This window comes from Gossypium arboreum, chromosome 5 (assembly GCF_025698485.1).
Source record: "Gossypium arboreum isolate Shixiya-1 chromosome 5, ASM2569848v2, whole genome shotgun sequence".
NCBI lineage: Eukaryota > Viridiplantae > Streptophyta > Magnoliopsida > Malvales > Malvaceae > Gossypium > Gossypium arboreum.
In genome coordinates, this window is record NC_069074.1 from 90,222,326 (window position 1) to 90,229,226 (window position 6,901).

The following is a 6,901-nucleotide window of genomic DNA, read 5'->3' on the forward strand; positions in this document are numbered from 1 at the left end:
ATATTTGTATTTGAGAATCCGAGTTTGGAAGATATCCATGATTTTATAAAGGGAAGAATGTGTTGTGATGATGAATCCTCCTCCATAAAACAGAGTTCATATTGCAAGGGATGAAAATTTAAACAGTCAAAACTAATGGGGCTATAAAGTAAAAAAGACGACAAATACTGAACTATTTTTAATTTCCCTCTTTGATTTGTTACTTCTAAAAATCACCCTCTTCCTCTTTCAAGTTCTGTTTTCCATCTCCAGGACTGGCATTACCCACCAATTTTTCTTCTTCCACAACAATGCAAAAGCTCCTTTCACGTCCACTCTTGAACCCCCCAAAACACTCCTTCTCTTACTTCTTCTCCCACTCTGTTTCCAAGACAACTTACGACCCTCCATTTTCCCCTATTTCCAAACCTCCGAAACCCAAACCAAAGCCATCAGACCCAACCCCAAACATAATAGATTGGAATGAAGGGTAGAAATCGAATGTTGAGAAGGTTTGTTTGTTTTGTGTTAGAGAAGAATGGGGTCACACACAACATGTTGGATGACATTCATAATCATTGGAAGAGAGATGAAGCTGTAAGGATCAAGTGTTTGGGAGTACCAACTCTTGATATGGACAATGTTTGCTTTCACCTTGAGGTTTGAACAAAAAACAATCTCTATTGTTTCTTTCAGAATCTTGGATTATTATTAGCTGATCTCGATTGTAGTATTTCTATAGGAAAAATCCGGTGGGAAAATCATCTATAGGGGTCGAAACTATGATCCCCAAAACCGACCAGTTATACCTCTTATGCTATGGAAGCCTTATGCTCCTATATATCCGAAGCTTGTGAAAACGTTGCTGATGGCCTGACGTTCGAAGAAACCAAGGAAATGAGAAATAGAGGACTCCACTCTCCTGCTCTTATGAAACTTGTCAGTCATACTGTTTATAGTGTTGATGAGATAGTACTATATATTGTAACTTTAAAGAGTGCTCCTCAGATACTTGTTTGCAAAATCATTAAAAACAATAAATGGATTGTTCGAGTAAATACTGATGGTGAAATCTTATGTTCAGCGAGGAATGGAGTGTATGTAAACGTAGTGGCCAGGGTCCGGGAGGCATTCGAGACTGAGGAGGTGATTAGACTAGACTGCACCCATGTTGGTACGAGTGACTGCAAAAGGATCGGTGTAAAGCTAAGGGTATTATTCCTATTTTCTCATTGTTTCTGCTGTTTACAAGAATTTTTAGTAGAAATGTTGATGTTCTTCAATCCAATTCTAATTTTCCGGGTTTATTTCTTATTTCCTGTAAATGTAGGACTTGGTTCCTTGTGTACCTATTTTGTTCAAGGATGAACAAATTATACTCTGGAAGGGAAAGAGAGATCAGGAACGAAACTCTGACATTTCTGATGCCAACGAGAAATCTTTGGGTACTTAGTTTAGTTTCCGAACCGGAAATCTGATGCAGTAATGAATTGGGCTATCATTTATTTATGCTTCCTGGCCAAAGCTTGTTGGATAGGTTGCTTGTTGATTCCGTTGCCTGGAAAAGCCATTGTTGCTGATGAAAATCAATGTACCAGTTCGTTTAAGCAACCTTATCATCGTCACCTGTTTGCATTGGTGCATCCATCGGGTTGCATTTCGGACGTTAGGTAGTCTGTTTACAAGTTAGTAATTGTCCTGAAATTTAAAATCAGTCTTCATTTTTCAGGAAAAAAAACCCCAGTCTTCATAATGTAAAAAAATAAGGTACATTTTTGGGAAGTTTGTTGCAAAGGTATCTTTCATTTACTGAAACAATGGAATGAAAGAATGTTTTGCACTAATCCCTTTATTTTTGTAGCTACGGTAGACATTTTGTTCTATATGAGAATCTGTCTGGAGCACTTTTCCATTTGTAAAATGGTTAAATATGTTGTTTATTTGACAGTAATGCATCTTAGATAGAGTGTGATGTGAAATTTGGTCAAATGGTTTAACCCAATCTGACCCAAGATTAGATTAAGAATTCTTAAGAAAAACGTGAAATTAAACTGAGTGCTTGAAAATTGATGAAGATGCATGTGCATACATGTGAAAAATTGGAAATAGAAAATAATGTCAACTGAATTTATCAATTCTTCCTCGTGAAAACTTAAGATTCTCACCATTGGGAAAGCTGAAGAAACTTGAGATTCTCAACTTCCGTGGTTGTTATCTCGCGAGGGTGCCAGATGCCCAGATGTGTTAAGGGAACTGAATAGTTTAAGATTGCTATATTTGTCCGACGGTGATGGGAAATGGACAATTCCACCGAATTTGATACAGAGGCTATCTAAACTAGAAGAGCTATATATCAGTGATTTCAGCTTCAGCGAACAGGCCATTCAAGGAACAGGTGAGGAGGCAACCACTGCTAGCTTATTGGAGCTGGCTTCAGTGTCCCGTTTAATAACATTAACGATGAAGGCTAATTTTGTGTCTTCGGAAAGAATTTGTCTTCCCTAAACTACAAAGATCCAAGATAACCATAAATGGACGTTTTGACTTCTGGTAACCAAGTTCAAGAAGCTTGAAAATTACAAGATATCCTTTAAGTGCCTTTAAGGAATTGTTCTGTAATATGGAATATCTTGATTTGGATAATATTGTTGGTCGCCAACATCTAGCTCCGAGCTTGGATCAATGGGGGTTAAGTAAATTGACTTTTTTCGGCTCAGATGTTTTAGGGACATGAAATGCCTCATTCATACAACAAAGGAGTAGCGTCCAACTATTGCATTATTTAATTTGACAGAATTGTTCATGGAAGAAATGATTTCTTTTAAAGAGCTATGTATTGGTCAGAATCCGAAAGGCCATAAATTAGAAAGGTTCACTGCAGAAGGTTGTGGTACGATGGAATCGGCAGTTCCAATGGTAGAAAGTCTAGAAGAAGTGACTGTTGTAAGCAGTATTTCAGCAGGATAATCTTCAACATATTCAACAGGATAAGATGAATTTTTTTATCAAATTTGAGGTGCATATGGGAAGGGCCTATTGATCTTGTGAGCCTTCAAGGTCTAAAGTCTGTCTCAATAGGTAGTTACATTAAACTGCCATCTGTATTCTCTCCAGTGCTAGCTCAAAGGTCTTCTACAACTCGAAACACTTTGAGATACATGTCTGCCCTGGTTTGAAGCATGTTATCATAAACACAACAAACTGGTTCCTACACTCCGTGCCTACCGAAATTAACAACTCTCAAGATCACTTCTTGTGATAGTTTGAAATATGTCTTTCCAATCTCCATGGCCCCAGATTTTCCACATCTGAGAGAAATCAAAATTTCTATTTGTATTACAAAAGAAATGGATGGCAATGACATTTTTCTACCTCAGCTACAGTTGCTGGTATTTAAGAATCTAAGAAACTTGAGCACTTTCTGTCTGCCAAACTGTGTTATTATGCAGCTATCTTTGGAAATGTTAGAAGTTGAAGAATGCCTCCTATTGGCACCTTTTGTTATTCAAGACATGATGAGGGGTCAAATTAAGGTATTTTTGTTCTAATTTATGTTCTTTTGACATGCAAGAAACTGATGAAAATGTAGCGGATCAGTTATAAATTATGATTAACTCAGACCGTGTATATTATCTGAGGCATTGTATTCTTTTAATGGTACCCTTTTGTTGAAGTTAGTTCCCATGCAGCCCATACAGATTCAAGCACATAAGAATTAATGCACATAAGTTGTCTGGGTGAAGTATGTGCAACTGAATCTGTTTATTTTGTTTCTTTTTTAACCAAGTTTATGTAATGTGTTCTAGTTCTTTTTGAACTTAGTTTAGCTTACATTTGATGTAATTTGATGATGTAAGAGCTGATGACCAACTTTACTTAAGTGTACAAGTTTAGTTTTGTAAGTTCCAATGTATTGGTGGTAGTTGGTATAGATTAGTTGACCACATGTTGATTTTGACAAGCAACAAGCTTGATTTATGTATTGGCAATATGCCATTGTTCAAAGAGAATGAAATCATCAGATTTTCTTTCCATATGCTCCATTTTCTTTGCCTTCAAAATTCTGTTGTTCATTCCTGGTAGTAGCTCAAAGCTTGAATTCCAAGCATTTTTTCCTTCATTCTTTATCTGGGTAAAATACGTTGCTGTTAAAGTCCAGATTGAATTTCTTACTTCATCCGGTTAAAGTAGGTTGAAACTCCAACAATTGGTATCAAGAGCTCATTTCTTAGAGGACCTGTTTCATATTCAATATTAAACAAGATGGCTTCATCAAGCTTCTCACCAGCTGCACCTCAAGTTTTCAATGGAGAAGGATATCACATTTGGGTAGTCAAGATGAGAACCTACCTTCAGGCATTTGATCTATGGGAGATGGTTAACTCAGATGTTGAACCAGAACAATTGAGAGCAAATCCAACAGTGGCTCAAATGAAGCAGTATTCTAAAGAAAAAAGTAAAAAGCACAAGGCCATGTCCTGCATTCAGAACTGTGTTTCTGATGTTATCTTCACCAGAATCATGGCTTGTGAGACACAAAAACAGGCTTGGGATAAACTCAAGGAGGAGTTCCAAGGTACTGAGAGGACAAGGCAGCAGCAGTTGTTGAATCTGAGAAGGGAGTTCGAGAATTTGAAGATAAAGGAAGAAGAAACTGTCAAGAAGTATTCAGACAGAATCATGGCTGTAGTTAATAGCATAAGGCTCCTTGGTGAGCAATTTGATGAGGCAAGGATTGTGGAGAAAGTGCTCTCTACCTTACCAGAAAGGTATGAACAAAAATATCCTCCTTAGAGGATTCAAGAGACCTGACCAGCATCTCTTTAACAGAGCTGATCAATGCTCTGTATGCACAAGAGCAAAGGAGGGCCAACAGATCGGAGGAGCACCAAGAAGGTGCCTTTCAAGCCAAAGCCAAGTCTGCTTCAAGTTCCTCAGCCTATAAAGGCAAGAAGAACTGGAAAAACAGGCCTAAGCCTGATGCTGCAAGAGGAGATCGACTCTGCAGATTTTGTAAAAGACCTGGTCATCCAGAGGCCAGATGCTAGTTTAGGCCAGATACTGTGTGTCAACACTGTAAGAAGAAGGGCCATGTTGAAAGGGTCTGCAAAGAGAAAGGCAGACTTGGCCAAAACCAACCACAACACAAGAATGAAGAAGCTAGAGTAGCTGAAGATAGCAGTGATCATGAAGAACAAGTCTTTGATGTTTCATGCTCAGCTGGCCAGAAGAATAGTACAAAAGGCTGGTTGTTGGACAGTGGCTGCACCAACCACATGTCACCAGATGCAACCATTTTTAAAACCTTGGACAGATCCTGCAAAACCAAGGTAAAAATTGGGAATGGTCAGTTAATCAAAGCTGAAGGTAAGGGAGATGTGCAAATATGCACTGCCATAGGTGATAAAATCATAAAAAATGTGCTGTTAGTACCTGAGATTGATAGGAACCTACTTAGCATTTCTCAACTACTAGGAAATGGATACTCAGTTGTGTTCAAAGGCCAGGAGTGCCAAATTACTGATCCAATTGGATCAAGCCTTATGACAGTCACCATGAGTGAAAAATACTTTGAAGTCAACTGGTCAGGTAACTCACACTCAGCCCTTGTTGCTTCAACAGAAGACACCAAGCTTTGGCATCAAAGACTTGGTCATGCCAACTTCAAATCTATGGCTCGAATGGTTAGTAAGGAAATGGTTGAAAACTTCACCAAGGCAATTCAGAATGGAGAAGTTTGTGAGGTTTTTTAAATGGGAAAGCAAGCCAGGCTTCCATTTCCTACAAACACAACCTGGAGAGCTTCAAGCAAGCTGGAATTGGTGCACACTGATGTTTGTGGCCCCATGAGGACTGAATCACTAAGTGGTAACAGGTACTTTATTCTCTTCATTGATGACTGTACCAGATATTACTGGATTTATTTTTTGAAGCACAAATCTGAGGTTGTTCAAGTGTTTATGAAGTTTAAAGCTGCAGTGGAAACAGAAACAGGCTACAAGATAAAGACCATTAGGTCAGATAATGGAACTGAATACACTTCAGCTCAATTCCAAGCTTTGTGCAAAGATGCTGGCATCAAACACCAGCTAACCAATGTCTACACACCCCAGCAAAATGGGGTTAGTGAAAGGAAGAATAGGAGCTTGATGGATATGGCCAGATGCTTATTGTTTTAGAAAAATTTGCCCAAGACAATGTGAAATTTGAAGTCATCAATCTTCTTTGTCTACATTCAGAATAGGCTTCCAACCAAAGTACTTGCTCACAAGACACCTTTTGAGGCCTGGTTCGGGTTCAAACCCTCTTTGGCTCACCTAAAAGTCTTTGGCTGCCTATGTTACAGCCAAGTACCAGCTGTTAAGAGGGACAAGTTGTCCAAAAGAGTAGTTCCTGGTATTTTAACCGGGTATAGTATAGTCAAAAAGGGTTATAGGATCCTGGATCCTTTAACCAATAAAATCCAAGTGAGCAGAGATGTAGTGTTTGATGAGAAGGCTTGTTGGAATTGGGAAAGAAATGAACCTGAAGCCATCCCTGAAGAACTTATGACAGATCAGTTTGAATCTGATCAAAATGATCCAGAGATGGATGTTGACGATGAACCAGTCAGAGGTACAAGGACTTTGGTTGATGTTTATGAGAGGGCTCATGTTGCACAGGAAGAACCAAGTTGCTTTGAAGATGCTGAAGCTCATGAAGGCTGGAAACAGGCAATGTCTGATGAAATAGCTATGATTGAGAAGAACTAGACATGGGAGTTGGTTCCTAGACCAGCCAAGAGGAAGGTTATTGAAGTAAAGTGGGTCTATCGAGCCGAGCAAAATGCTGATGGGAGCTTGAACAAACTGAAGGCCAGGCTTGTAGTCAAAGGTTTCAGCCAGAAATATGGCCTGGACTACTTTGAAACATTTGCACCAGT

General features: G+C 38.9%; 1 pseudogene; it reads left to right on the top strand.

Moving 5' to 3' along the window:
- The first annotated feature begins 256 nt into the window (after positions 1 to 256).
- Positions 257 to 1,447, top strand: LOC108451118 (CRS2-associated factor 2, mitochondrial-like; annotated as a pseudogene).
- Positions 1,448 to 6,901: the final 5,454 nt, after the last annotated feature.